Genomic DNA, 16,129 nt, shown 5'->3' on the forward strand with positions numbered 1-16,129 from the left:
TTTAGAAAACTGGGTCAGTTACGTAACAAATCAACTTGAGAGCCTCTTCTGGGATAATGATGAAGAACAGAAAGACACTGCAAGCAGGCACTACTGACTGGCTGACCAACCCCATCCTTCACCCCCTTTCCCAGTCACTGACCAGCTAGGGGTGGCATGTGATGGCTAATGAGGCACGAAACTTGTTCCTGGACTGCCTCCACGCCAAATAAAAAGGCAGGACCTCCCTGGGAGAAGACCTGCTTCACCTTTTTGCTCTCTCCACCCCATTTTCTATTTGGAACACAGTTATGATAACCGTAGTAACAGCAACCATTTTAAAACCAAGAGGCAACAAGCCAGCATGCTAAGGCTGGCAGAGCAAAGAGATGGAATGAGCCTAACATACTGATTTTATTTTGTAGTGATTGTGATGCAGGATTTTTTGCTCCTTAGTTCAGTTAAAATCCAGGTTCTTGTCTAACAAACAGGAAAAATTAGCACGTGGACATATTAAAAGTTGAGGAGAGCGGAATTTATTAAAGGAAGCTCTCAGCAAAAAAGAGAATGTCCTGCCAACAGGCTCCTACCTTACAGATTGAATACCAGGCCACCACAGGAGCTGAAGAGACCAGGCTCCTCCCCACTGCATAAGATGTGAATTCTCGGTAGCTCCACCCTATTCTCCCAATGTGCAGGTGGACCCCAGTCTATTGTGCGCATGCCCAGAGAAGGCCCTGGGAAGGTTCCCTCAACTGCACAAAAACATCTGATGTAAAACTTGTCGAGTGGGTTGGAGACCCTCCAGGGACCCTCACTTATCTGCCTCCTGCATCTGTCAACTGGTCATACCCATCTGCCCTGGTCATAACCTGCCAGACTCCAGACTTCTTGTTGTGTGAAAAAAACAGCCCTATTTGTTTAATCCACTATTTGCTATATATTCTGTTATTAATAACTGAACACATTCTTAACTGATAAAGACTAAAAAATTACAAGATAGAAAAGTAGACATGGAAGACAGAGAGGGTTAAGAGTACCAGAATTTTCTAATTAAAAATTGGAGGAAACAAAAGCAATAATCAAAATTATGATAGAATAAAATTTGCCTGACAAAGAAAATATGAACCAGCTGACCAAAACATGCCATTGTTTGTCAGACAAAATCAATAAACGTTGATTCACTTTAAGATATAGATGGGAAATTTTTTAAATTAAAACAAAAAGAAAATACGTGAGTCAAGTTAGAAAAGCAGATCATCTATAACATAATAAGCATTTAAAATAGTCTCCAGTCCTTCATCTCTGCAAAATCAAATTCCGGAAAAAACGTAGCCATATCCATAGTCATATTAACAGCTCTGATTTAAATTAAAAACCCAGAGAATTTTTTGCTTGTGAAGACAACAGAAAAATACCTGGATAAATAAAGGTACAGGAAAAAAAGCACCATTTCCATATCATTACCAAAGGAAAACATTTTTATAAGATACATCCAACAATATATAAAGAGAATTACAAAGTAGAAAACTGGGAAAACTGGGATGGTAGATAATTCTCAATGAGTCTTTAAATAAACTAAACGTGTAGAGTAAGGATTGGAAAGGTGTACATAGAATTTTAAATAAACAGCCTAAGTAATTTTGAAAATTACTGTTTCAAATGCAGTTTCTCGAGAGAGTCCCTGCTTCCCCTTACAGTGTTTGGCCATATATCTGCCACTCTGGTTATCTTTCCTCCAGCAGGAGAATGATTTGAGGAAGAGTGTGTCCCTCTCAGGTTTAGTCCCTGGTGCTGCTTTAGTTATCTCTTGGTTACACTGGTTTACTACTATTACTCCCATTGTGGCAAGCATCAAAATATCAGGTTTTTTTGGAGCTCAGACATGGATTCTTTGGAGGGCATAATGTATTACCCATGTCTTTCGTTCTGTATTCGGATTGACACATGGGGCCTTCCTGAACCTGGAGGGACCTTCCCTTACATGGTTAGTAAATTCCTAGAGATGACAAGCAATTCCCTGGTCCAGGAACATGCAAACTGCTTAATCCAGAGCCCACACTCCAAGCACTTCCTTCATGGGGCTCTCACAACCCAGGCCACTATCCATCTGCCCTACTCACATCAAGACCAGGTACCAGACAACTAGGGACAGCCCCTACATTCTGGAGCCCTTGGAAACGCTTTAAATTAGCCAGTCCTAAGCCTGCTTATCCTGCTTTGTGTTCATTTCCATGAAAATTGCAATAAAGGCTTTTGCTTGAATTTCCTCCAATTCTCTCTGCCTCCTAACTAATCCTGGTGTTTCCCCATGTGCCCCCTTCCAATACTCCCCATGTAGTGGTTATGTTTCCTGTTCCCAGGGAGCAACTTTTTTCTTCATAAGAGCAATTTACATGTCTTTGTGTCTTACTGTGTCTGATTAAAATAAATCCCAGGTATTCTTAAAACACATAGGAATCTCCTTACCACATTATGCCCTGATATGGGTGATGCATTCTCTGGCTGAGATTTAGCATCCTCCATTTTTTAATCTCTTGCTGATATCTGCTAATCCATACTGACTTCCTTTTTGTGTAGGGTGCAATCACAAGCACCTGAGCCCATGTGACAGGCACACACCACCAAGTCAGCTGGCACAAATGCAAGATTCTCCCTGTGGCAGCCCTTGCTTTCATGCATAGGTAGCTTCAGACAATCTTGGGCCTTCTGAGCTCGCCAGTTCAAGAGCAAGCAGCAGTATCTGTACTTGGAAGGACATATCACTCACTAAATATATTTCCTAGCTCGTGGTGGCAAGTGCAGGTCCCAGTCAGGCTAGGGGTTTCCTAGCTCCCCTCATGTAGATCCTCCCTCTCTCAAGGCAGTTTCCTTTAACTCCCGGTTTGGCTAGGATAAGGGGAAATGACACAGCTGTTACATCCATTAGACTCAAATTCAATGACTCTTTTCACTCCCTTTACATGGAGACGGGTAATAGGGAAGATGAACACTGATCATTTAATACAAGTTTTGTTAACTTTTAGCAAATGAACATGGCCTACCTTGTACTGCTGTTTAGAATGTAGAAGTACTTTTTCCTAATGACCTCAGCTTTGGGGGCCTAAGATACAATTTCAACACACTGGGAAAATTTCCATTGTGCATCCTGTACCCCAACACTGTAAGAAGAATCACCATTTTAGTAGAGTTTAATATAGTAAGCCTCTGAGATATTTGAATCTTAAATAACCAGTTTCTGTCTTCATCAGATTCCCTAGCACCAGTGATATTTGCAGAGACTTTTCATGTAAAGGTTCCACAACATTTTTCCTGAAGTAGAATACAATACCAAATAATTTACCTCTGGACAATCACATTAAAATTCACAAGACAATTCTTTAATTACCACTTCAATCTAATTCTCTCAAAAGTTTATCCCGATTGCACTGTTGACATGCACAGATGCAAATAAGATGTTGGTTGTTTCCTTGTATCAAATGACTGCTTCTAATCTGTACCTATCTATTCTCTTGCTAGAAAAGCTGGTGGGGGTTCACTGAACCACTGAAAGTTGTTTATCAGAGATGATATAGCTAAACCCAGAATGCAGAGAGCGCACCATCTCCCCTTCCTCGTCTCCTCCTTCATACATACACCCACACGCAGCAACGCAATGTCCACAAATAAGGCAATGAACAGCAGAATATTCCCTGTAGACAGGCTGAACGGAAGTGTGAATTGGACATTTGTGGAGCAGCACTTGCCAGAAGGTATGTGAAACAAACAACCCCCAGCTGCTATGCTTTGCTTTTGTAAAAAGATCTTAAGGTTGTTTCGCAAACACAGGTGTGAGAATCAAGAAAGAGAAAGAGAAGGCAAAGCGGGGGAAGATGATATGTGGCAAACTAACAACCACAAATAGCATGGTTACTTTTTTAGGGTAAAAATGAGGGGCACCTACTTGATATCATGAGGGGCACCTACTTCATTCATCTTAGCTATTTCTATCGATGCCTGAGGGGCGCATCGCAGCTTTGACAGGTGTAGGTATATGTTGGGAACAGGGCCAGGGTGACTTGGGGTGGGGTCTGGTTAAAATGCTTTTCTTTGGGCTCAGGCCAGCAGTGGGTGATTTATAATTTGTAAAATTACCCCTTTTTAAAATCATGTTTATATTCCTGTAGGTCGTAAGTAAGAATAGACATTTCTCTGCATGAATTTATATATATGCACATGTAAGGCACGTGTGTGTTACTTAGTTTACTTTGCTTGACATATTTTGTCCCTCTGCAAAATATCTTTGTTATGAAACATTTTTGCAAGTGTGCTATAGTCACAAAATTCATAAAACTTCTATTTTTCCAATCATTATGCAGACTTGAAATTTAATTTTGCAGGTTGTTAATGGCCTAAATGAAATTTTGTTTTGTAGATCAGGAATCAGATCTGGATAAAATAGATCATAATAATCAGATTTTCTTCTACCTTCCTCCTGAGAAATCTTTGAGTGGTGAAACACTGCTGATTCTTTAGTATCTCAGTGAATTATTTCTTTCATTAGATGGACATTTTGAAGATTGTTCCACTTATTTTCATTAAAACCTCTTGGAGCATTCAGGTTTATGGAAATAAAGCTGTTTGATAATTAGGGAAGAAGAAAGTGACTTTGTAAGTGAACAAATTGTCTTGACAAATTTTGGAATAATTCATGTTCTCACCAAATGTTTTAAAAATTAGGATTGCAAGTTGGCATGTTGTCAGCATGCTACTTGTTCATACTGAAGAGGGTCTTCAATACCTCAGATGGTAGAGTTTCAAAAGGACAGAGATTTATTAGCTTCTTCTCTAGCCTATTCTTGGCAGATATTTGAATTTTTGCATTTTAGTTTGCTGAGCATCTATTACCCTTGTATGGTAGCATCTCAGTTTTCCTTAACAGAAGCAGCCACTTTAGGATTGCAGATAAAATGTGGGACTCTTAGTTAAATCTGAGTTCACAAAATTAATAGATAATACATTATTGTAAAGTCCCAAATATTATAGAGGACATACTTATACTAACACATTATTAATCGTTTATCTGAATTAAAGTTTAACTGGGAAACTCATATTTTTATTTTGTGAATCTGGCAATTCTGGCACTTTTCCACTCTCAGGACATTTGGTTAAAATGGAATTTACCTCCCCATTCAGCTTTGGGGGCAAGCATGTAACCCAGACTTGCTTAATCATGTCAAAAACATCTCACAGCCTGGCATTGTTTGAAAAATAAAACCCCAAACACCTCCACTTAACTTTTAAGGTCTTCCTTAAAATGGTGTCTTTCTCCAAATCATATTTCTGTCTCTGCTGGTCCAGCCACCATCCATGCTCACTACCTTTTTGGCCTGGGCTTTATATTTACCCTCATCCAGCCTTTTCCACTCAGATGGCCTCCTTCTCTCCTGTGTGCTTTTCTAAGCCCTATATGTCCTCTCAGCTGTATGTATCTATCACCTTTTCTGGACTTCCAAAGCCCTTAAAAGTCTGTATCTTTCATTTAATGACTGATTGTCTTACATTGCCTTTTTTTTCGAGATGGAGTTTCGCTCTTATTGCCTAGGCTGGAGTGCAATGGCGAATCCTGGCCCACTGCAACCTCTGCCTTCTGGGTCCAAGTGATTCTCCTGCCTCAGCCTCCCGAGTATTTAGGATTACAGGTGTCCACCACCAACCAGCTATTTTGTTTTTAGTATTTTTAGTAGAGACATGGTTTCATCATGGGGGCCAGGCTGGTCTCGAACTCCTGACCTCAGGTGATCTGCCCACCTCCGCCTCCGTCTCCCAAAGTGCTGGGGTTACAGGTGTGAGCCACCACGCCCTACCTTTCTGCTTAATGGCCATCCACAATATTTTCTTAGCCATATTTAAGGTCCAGAACGGCAGGAATGTATCTAAAAGACGGCAGATGTGAAAGATAAGAAGTTTAAGGATGGCTGACTTCTGATACTAATAATGCGGAGTTCTGGTTAATTTAAACCAACTATTCTAGTAAGGATTAATTGAAAATCTGGATTAAATATTTTCAAAATTTTGTTTAATAACTGGTCTAATATTTAAGCAAAGATAGAAAATCTGAAACTCGGAGAAAAAGTAAAAACTTGAGAACTAGAAACTATAATAAAAGGATATATAAACTTTAAAAAAGAACTAAAAAGTTTTAGAAATTAAAAATTACCTAAATGAAGAGCTCAGTTGATTAATTTAAAAACACATTTGAAGAGAGAATTTGTGTTTTTTTAAATTTTTTTATTCAAAATAAAAAATAGAGTAGCAGAAGATGGAAATTAGAAAAGATGTGAGACATAAGAGAATATAGGGAGAGAGTTTAATATGAGTAATTAGAGTCCAATAAGAGAGAGAGAGAGAAAATTGAACAGTTGAAATATTTGAAGGGATAATGACCATGGCATTTACAAAACTAGTACCATGCTTAATTAAAAATAATTAAAATGTTTATGATCACAGATTACACAGTTATGTACGTAGAAATAAAAGCCACATTAAATGTTAGAACTAATAAGCTTAGCAAGTTTGTTGGTTATATATCTACACACAAAAATGAATTGTACTTCTACATACCTGTACCAAACATTTGGAAAAATAAAATTTTAAATTCTTAATTCATATAATACTTTACAATAGTATCAAATTATTAAATTTCTAGAGTTAAAAACAAAACACTTTAAAAAATGCGAAGATCCAAATGTACAAAATTGGCAAAAATTATGAAGCAAAATAAAAGAGTACCTACACAAGTGGTGGCAAATACCATATTCCTGCATTAGAAAACTCATATTGCACAATGTCAGTTTTTATTCCAAATTGACCTATGGATTTAATGCTATCACAAACAAAACCTCATTAAGTTTCTTGTGGGTGTGTATATGTAGTTTGTGAAAATTGAGAAATGAATTCTCAATTTGCATATGGATATGCTAAGGGCCAAAAATAGCCAAAACAATATTGCATAAGAACGGAGTTAGAAGATCTACACAATCAGATACCAAGACTTGTTATAAAGCTACAATAATTACAATAGCTAAATATTGGCACAGAAAAATAAATAAATCAATATATTAGAATAGAGAGTCCATACCTACATATATGAAGACGCTCTAATTTTTATAAATGATGGCATTGCAAAGTCTCTTAGTATGTCCTGAGACAACTGAATATCTATTTGGAACCCAGATCTCACATGGTAGACAACAAAATAAAAGTGCTAGATGGATTTTAGATTTAAATGTGAAAGAGTAGCAAACCTTCTATGAGTTAATTTAGGTATATATCTTAATTGTCCTAAGACAAAGGACGATTTATTAAATAATACATGGAACATATTTATTTAAAAATTAATACAGCTAAGAATTTGTGTTTATAACCATTAAGGAAAAAAAGGAAAAATAGAATAGGATAAGCTATTTGTCACATATAACCAGGAAAGAGCTGAAAAACAGATTTTTTTTGGTCAAAAACACCTCATTTTTATTCACTGAATGTTTGTGTTTTTTCCAAAGTTATATGTTGAAGTTTTAGCCCCCAGTGTGATCGCATTTGGAGGTGAGATCTTTAGTTCGTAATTAGGTTTGGAGGAGGTCGTGAGTCGGGGGATGGGGTTTCTGGGATCAGTGTCCTTACAAGAAGAAGAGAGCCCAAATGTTCTCTCTCTCTGTCCTGTGAGGAAAAGAGCCCTCACTGAACCAGCTGGAACCTTGGTCTTGTACTTCCCCATCTCCAGAACTATTGGAAATAAATGTCTGCTATTTAAGCCACCCAGTCTATGGTATTTTGTTATAGTGGTCCAAGCTGATTAAGACTGTAAACTAAGAAAAATACAACCAAGTAGAAAAGTAAGCAAGCAGCTGTTACAGGCACTTAACAAAAGAGCGTATACCAAAAGGTTGGCATTCTCTATCAAAGTTCAAGCTGTGTGTACTTAGTAACCCAGTGTTCTATTTCTAGGTATACACTCAATAGAAATGTGTGAACAGGGGCACTGAGAGATACATAGAGATATGTTCATAGCAGCTATTGGAAATAGCTAAAAACAGAAAACCATCCAAATATCCATCAGTAATGGATAAGTAAATTGTGATATATTTATGTATCATGTATATTACCGGATGGTGTACAGCAAAAAAAAAATACAAAATTTGACTACAGCTAAACTATGGATAGAGCATAGTTTGAGTGAAAAATGTCAGACTCAAACTATATTCATATGTGTACATACACACATGCAAGCTTACACACACATGCATGTGTGCGCACGTGCGTGCACACACACACACACACACACACACACACACACACACACACAGATTAAGCATCTCAAATCCCAAATTCTGAAATCAAAATGCTCCAAAATCCAAACAATTTTTGCGTTCCAATATAATACTTAATGAAAATGCTCACTCAAGCATTTTAGATTTTAGATTTTCAAATTTGTGATGGTCAACCAATAAGTATAATGCAAGTATTCCAAAATCTTGCAAAAAATCTGAAATACTTCTGATCTCAAGCATTTAGGCTAAGATATACTCAACCTGTGTGTGTGTGTTTGTGTGTGTGTGTAAGGTATTTATATAGACATATATAGTGATTCTATGTATATAAAGTACAAACACACAGTCTTTAGGGATGGATGCCTAGGTGGTAAAAAGGTAAAGGGAGTATTGCAATATACATAGATGGTAGCTATCTTTGGGGAGAGTGAGAGGGTAATGATTGAGAGATGACACCAAGGGGCCTCTGAGGCTCTGGTAATGTTTTATTTCTTGACCTGAGTGATAATTGTGAATGCATGTCTCTTAAGTATTACCTTTAAAATATTTAAAAAGAAGGAAAGGGAGGAGGAAGAAAAGGAGAAAAAAATGTGAGGAGCAGATGTTGAGAATGGTCTGGTCAGCACTCTCTGGCATGGAGACCTTAGGCAAATTGCATGATTACTTGAACTGTATTTTACTCACCTTTAAAATGGAAATCATATCACCTTCCTCAAAGAAATGTCATGAGGATTAAAAAGTCCTGCATGGAAAAGCACTTTATGAAAATATAAGTAACTTATACATTTTGGGGAAAATAGTATTAATATCTAATGCAAATCTGGAATTATAATAGTAATAAAAATCTTGGTTCTGAGTGGGTCTTCAAAAATTTGAAAACTCTTAGGATAGAATTAACTTCATAGGAAACGTTAAATTAAAATATTTTTGTTATAAAGTAGATTTCTTATGATTTATGAACATTTTATTTATTCTGCACAAATTCCCATCTCACCCCCACCCATTCTTTATTCTGGGTTACATTATCATAGATCACAGAATTTTATACTCTCCTGAGCTCTTAATTTACCCAAATAAAACCCCTTGTTGGGGAAGATTGAAAGATGTAGCTGCGGACTCAGCGGATGGTGTTATCACGAAGCACAGAGCAGAGTTCCTACTGTACCTTCATAGTGTTAGTGCTTCCAGAGAGAGAAATTCAGAAAATTCCTGAGTTGAGTAAGGGACAGCAGTTCTTCCCAGATCCTTGAATAAACACTCTTCAGATTTTTGCAAACCTTTGATTACTTTCCAGGTTTGTGAAAAAGTTGATTCTGCCCATTTTTGTTAATATTCTCATTGCTTTTACAGAGAAATGGGGTTTGAGAGGCCCTTAATCTGCCATTTCTGCTGATGCATACCTTGTGTCTTCAGGTCTTGATATAGCCTCAATTTTCTCTACCTTCATTTTCAATAACTTGCCACTTAAAGATCTTCCACACAAAGCTTAACACAGCTATGCCAGTTGTTGCTGTATTCAGGTAAATAGCTGGTAGCCTCTTTGTTTTGGCACCACTCTCCTCTTTAAAGTCTATCACAGTTCTTGGCTATGGTTTTTCTGTTTCCTTGCTCACATCCTGTTTCTTTGATATCAAACTCCAAATATTCAGTCTATTCTGCTAAGATTGCATTTCTCAGTCACCCTCATTACACCTATTTTATTTAAATTCCTCTTTAGCTAACCACAGTGCACTGTACCCTTTCATTTCTAAATATCTAATGTCAATATCTGTATGTCTAACCAAGTCTTGGTGTAGATCACTGTGTTTCTTTAGGCTTTAGCCCCTGTGCTTTTTCCTCCTGAACTATATTCCTCAAAGAGCGCTTTCCTTCCCTTGTGTCAGCTGCCACAACCATACAAAAGATTTATAAGTCTCTCCAAGCCTTCTCCGATCCAAACTCAGGTCATATATCTCTCAATGTCTATAAGACATTTCCGCATTTATATATCTCCATTAACCCAAACACAACAGCCTAAATGGAACTCCTATGAAACTGGCACATCTACTGTCACATTCAGGAAAGAAAAAAATAGTTTTGAAATCCAAAAGGATTTCAAAAGTAATCCAAATAGCACAGTCACTACAAAACAGACCAAAGAAAAGTTTCCTTAATAGCAAACAGCAAAAATTCTCTTAAAATTACCTTCAGTTCTCAAGGGGAATGCTTCCAGCTTTTGCCTATTTAGTATGATGTTGGCTGTGGGTTCATGATAGGTGGCTCTTACTATTTTGAGGCATCTTCCTTCAATACCTAGTTTGTTGAAGGTTTTTGTCAAAAGGGATGCTGGATTTTATTAAGTGTTTTTTTCAGTGTCTACTGAGATGATCATATGGTTTCTGTTTTTTATTCTGCTTATGTGGTGAATGACATGTATTGATTTGTGTATGTTGTACCAAACTTGCATCCCTGGAATAAAGCCTACTTGATCGTCATGAATTAGCTTTTTGATGTTCTGCTTGACTCTGTTTGCTAGTATTTTATTGAGGATTTTTGCGTCTGTGTCCATCGAGGCTATTGGCTTGCTTTGTTCTTTTTTGTTGTATCTTTGCCAGGTTTTGGTATCAGGATGTTACTGGTTTCATAGAATGAGTTAAGGAGGAATCTCTCCTCCTCAATTTTTTGGAAGAATTTAAGTAGGGTTGGTACCAGCTTTTCTTTGTATGTCTGGTAGAATTCAGCTGTGAATCCTTCTGGGCCAGGGCTTTTTTGGTTAGTAGGTTTTTTATTACTTGTTTCAAAGGTGTTCCCATTTATAAGCAAGAGCTAAATATTGGGTCCACAGGGACATAAAGATGGGAACAATAGATACTGGGGACTCCAAAAGGAAGAGGTTAAGGGCTGAAAAACTTCAATTGGGTACTATGTTCTCTATTTGGACAACAGGATTAATAGTAGCCCAAACCTCAGTATCACACAAACTACACTTTTAACAAATGTGCACATGTAACTCCTGAATTAAAAATTAAAAAAATAAAATAAAACAAAAAATTTCATTCATCCATGTGTTATCTGAATTTTTGGAAATTATGTCATGGTGGCTAACCAAGTATCCCTCCCTCTCTCCCAAAACTCTCCCAAACTCTCCCTCAAACACAGCATATACTAGATACTGTTTTGCTTATTACTGCCCTATCCCTACCTCATGGGTCTTATCTATAAATAACTCTGTCCTTTCCGGTATGGATCAATCAGATCAAGTTTCTATATCATGCCTGTAATGTGTTACCTCAATTCTATACAGTAAACCTTAGAAATTAACCTGGCAGAGATGGAGTTCTTCTTGGAGCTTAAAGGAGGAGAAAGAGAATGTGAACAATCACATAAATATTATTTTTTTTCTAACATATCATGATACTTCAAACTAACTAAACCTTTCTTATTTCTTTCCTCACATAATACCCAGACACTGGTCTCCCTGGTGATTATCATGGCAAAATCTTTAGAGTTTAAGTGGCTCTTCCAGACTTCATGCATGAGCTTAAAAGCAATCTTGAAGAAAAATTGCCATTATGAATTGTATTGATGCTGTGACTGTTTAATAGAAAATATTATTAGAATGAGCAAGAGTATTGTAAATAACCACCCACAAAGAAAAATATTTTCATCACTATGATCAGACTAGGACAGGAACACCTGCAGTGCTCCTGACTCTTTCATTCCTAAATATCTGATGTCAATATCTATATGCCTACCCGAGTCTTGAGGCAAATCACTGTATTTCCTCAGGCTCTAGCTCCTGTGTTTTTTGCTGCTACACTACATTCTTCAAAGAGTGCTTTTCTATCCTGGTATCAGGTGTCACAACCATACAAAAGATTTACAAATCTCTCCAAGCCTTGGATATAATCACAAGTCATATGCCTCCAAATGTTTATTTGTATTCAGATTATTCAATAAATTGTTGAAATATTTTCCATGCATCTAATGTTTTGCAAAGGTGACCCTTTGAATTGACAGTAAAGGGAGGCTTAGAGAAGGGTTTTGAAGAAAATAGACTTTGAAATGGGCCTTGAAGAATGGGCACTATTTTATCAGGCAGTGTGGAATATGTTGGGAGGTCATAGAAAGTTGCAAGAGTGGCATCAACATCTGCCCAGGGCAGGACAAGTACATTGAACACAGTGAACACTCAGTTTGCTACCAACTTGGGCACATGGCAGGGAGAATGGTATCTGGCACACATTTAGTTACAGGAAGTTTTTCAAATAATTAATGGGAATAGTGTGAAATACAGACGGACCAGTAAGTTATGGCCATTCAGTTGACTATTCTGGGAAGCTTGAACAGTTTTGGGTAAGATATAGATAGTAAATATTTCTTTGAAGAAAACATTTCCATTTTGTATGACATTTTTCTAAATGAGAGAGTTTGAAAGTGGAGTATAGTGAGCACAGGCACTATCATCTTTGTTAACTTATGTCTTCAGCCTCTCTTTTTAAAAATTAAGTTAATTTATTAAAATATTTTTATTGAAACGTAATAATTGTGCATCTTTATGGCAGACATGTAATATTTTGATACATGCATATAATGGGTAGTGATCAAATCAGAATATTTAGGATATCCATTATTTCAGTTATTTATTATTTCTTTGTGTTGGGATATTCTGAATCTTTTCTTCTAGTTATTTTGAGATACACAATAAATGTTCTACTGTGCTATTGAACACTAGAGGCTGCTCCTTCCATCTAACTCTGTGTTTGTGTCCATTTACCAACCTCTCTTCATCCCCCTCCCCAGCATCCCCAAGCCTCTACTCTCTACCTCCAAGAGACCTACTTTAAGCTTCCACATAATAATGAGAACATGTGATATTTATCTTTCTGTACCTGGCTTATTTCACCTAAATGACCTCTAATTCTATTCATGTTGCTAGAAACGGCAGAATTTTTTATGGCTAAATAGTATTCCCTTGTATATATCTATCTCATTTATTTATCCATTCATCCATTGGTGGACCTTTAGATTGATTCTATATCTTGCCTATTGTGAATGGTGCTGTAGTAAACATGGAGGCGCAGGTATTCCTTTGATATATTATTTCCTTTCCTTTGGATAAACACCCAGTAGTGGGATTGCCAGATTGTATGATCGTTCTCTTTTTTGTTTTTTGAGAAACCACCATATTATTTTTTATAATGCCCATACTAATTTACATTTCCACCCCAAAAGCGTTCGCTTTTCTCTCCATCCTTGCCAGCATTTGTTAGTTCTTGTCTTTTTGATAATAGGCATTCTAACTGGGGTGAGATGATATCTCATTGTGGTTTTGATTTACATTTCCCTGATGATTAGTGATGCTGAGTATTTTTTCAAATACCTGCTGGCCATTTGTCTGCTTTCTTTTGAGAAATCTCTATTCATGCCCCCATTTTTATTTGTTCATTTGTGTTGGATTATTCTTATTATTTTTTTGCTATTGAATTATTTAGTTCCTTGTATATTCTGGGTATTAGTTCCTTGTCATCTTCAGCTTCTTTCTAGGTAAAATACCAATCATATTAAAACAGATTTTACATGTAAAATAATAAGTGAGGAAAAATTCCGACTTATCATTTCAATGCCAATTTTAAATGAATTAGTTAATACAATGTGAAGAAAATTATTATTGCTCTTAGTTAACACTAATTCAATATGCCTCTTTTTTTTTTTTTTGCTTGCCTTTTTGTTCCTTTCTCCCTATTCATTCACAAGTCCTGAACATTTTCCCTTTGAAATAACTTTTGTAGAATTTCTTTTATGAATTTGGCTGCAAAATTCATCATCTCTTCTTTCAACCCTAGAAATCATACAGAAACAATAAGTGGAATTTTTTAAGAAAAGGAACCCATTTTAATGAATCTAGAGGCAGATCTAATCCTCAGACACCAATATGCAGAAAAGGGCTGCCAAAAGCAACTAGGAGGGAAGGAACCCATGTCAGTGTGAACAGCAGCAAAGAGAAGAAATGTGCAAAGTGGAGACAGACCCAGTACATCAGAGCTCAGAGCACATCTTTGGAAACATACTGTCAGAGAATGAGGATCCTTGTCGCCCCAAAATGAATAAATGAATATTATTATCTTATTTATTTATTTTATTTTTTTTATTGTACTTTAGGTTCTGGGGTACATGTGCAGATCATGCAGGGTTGTTGCATAGGTCCATACATGTTAAGGTGGTTTGCTGCCTCATTCCCCCAACATCTATATCTGGCATTTCTCCCCCTGTTATCTCTCCCTACCCTCCCCACCCCCTGCTGTCCCTGCCCTATCCCCCCCAACTGACCCCAGTGTGTGATGCTCCCCTCCCTGTATCCATGTGTTCTCATTGTTCAATACCTGCCTATGAGTGAGAACATGTGGTGTTTGATTTTCTGTTCTTGTGTCAGTTTGTTGAGAATGATGGTTTCCAGATTCATCTAAGTCCCTACAAAGGACACAAACTCATTGTTTTTTATGGCTGCATAGTATTCCATCGTGTATATGCCGCATTTTCTTTGTTCAATCTATCACTGATGTGTATTTGGGTTGGTTCCAGGTGTTTGCTATTGTAAACAGTGCCGTGATGAACATACGTGTGCATGTGTCTTTATAATAGAATGATTTATAATCCTTTGGGTATATACTCAGTAATGGGGTTGCTGGGTTAAATGGAATTTCTGTTTCTAGATCCTTGAGGAATCGCCACACTGTCTTCCACAATGGTTGAACTAATATTATAATTTTTATTTTCAAGAATGAGTACAGAATTAGGGTGAGCAAGACTGCCTGGGTGACATGGTAAGACTCTGTCTTGGAAAAAAGAAAATAAAGAGAAAGAAAGAGGAAGGGTGGGGAAGGTGTGGAGGGAGCATGACAGATAGGAGGTGCTCAGTGTGTATTCATATTCAGCATTTGCAGGAAATGAGGGCAGCTGTCAGGTTTCAAAGCTGGGAGAACTTCAGGAGGGTCCTGACCACTGCTGTGTGATCCTCATAGATGAGCTGTTTTGTGGGTGGTCCTTTCAGATTCCACGAGTTCCAAAGCAATAGCTTCTAGCAATGCTGAGAAAGGTCAAGGCTGCAAACCACCCAGCTTATTGTACTAACTGAAGTATTTCTCATCCACTTGGGTCCATAGTTTATCCACACAATATAATAATGCAGCATTTAAATTGCATTTTGTTGTTGTGACTAGAACACCCAGCAAAATCAGCAGAAGGAAAAACATTTGTAGTTAATCTCTTGTGAGTGTTTAACTGCAAGGTTAAGGAGATGGTATAGTGTGGGCTTTGGAGTCATGAAGATCTAGGTTAGACAGGGTGGGGATTATCATTTAATTGTGATGCTAAATTTCTGCATGGTCTGCCTTTAATACCTGGTTCCTGGCTCTCGTTTTATCTGGTACTTGGTCTAGTTTAATTCATTTGACTTCCCGTCTGTGGTGCCTGCTCTAAACAACATGCTGGGTTCCTCAGGCTCTAGACTTTACATCCACTTCAAAGTATTGGCTGTTCTGGTTACAAACTCATCTTTTCTATCCAAACCCACAAGGAGAATAACTAATTATAAAATAAGATTGTGGAAGCTTTAAATAGTTCAGGCTTCTCGACTTAGCTATATGTGATAGGTTGGCGTCATTCCATGTACCATATTGTACAGTGTGTTTAGGTTTAGGTCAAACAATGTCCTTTCCCAAAAAAACATCAGCACAGACAATGTACACCTTTAATTACACAAGTAGCTTCCTTAGACCAAAATTGTAAAGAGGGGCCTCTGACCTTAAATTGTTTATTTAATTTCATTTTAAGAGAAAAGGAAAAGAACTCAGGTGAATTTA

General features: G+C 37.2%; 1 protein-coding gene across 1 annotated transcript in view; it reads left to right on the forward strand.

The window, feature by feature from the left end:
* Window positions 1-3,655: 3,655 nt before the first annotated feature.
* The window catches only part of TRIQK (triple QxxK/R motif containing), a 250,075-nt gene continuing 237,601 nt past the window's right edge, over window positions 3,656-16,129 (forward strand). Inside the window, exon 1 of the mRNA XM_032249383.1 lies at window positions 3,656-3,731. The gene's annotated coding sequence lies outside the window, so the exon portion shown is untranslated. The remainder of the gene's footprint in view (window positions 3,732-16,129) is intronic.

Source organism: Sapajus apella, unplaced genomic scaffold, assembly GCF_009761245.1.
Source record: "Sapajus apella isolate SASKATOON/1434 unplaced genomic scaffold, GSC_monkey_1.0 scaffold3, whole genome shotgun sequence".
NCBI classification, from domain to species: Eukaryota; Metazoa; Chordata; class Mammalia; order Primates; family Cebidae; genus Sapajus; species Sapajus apella.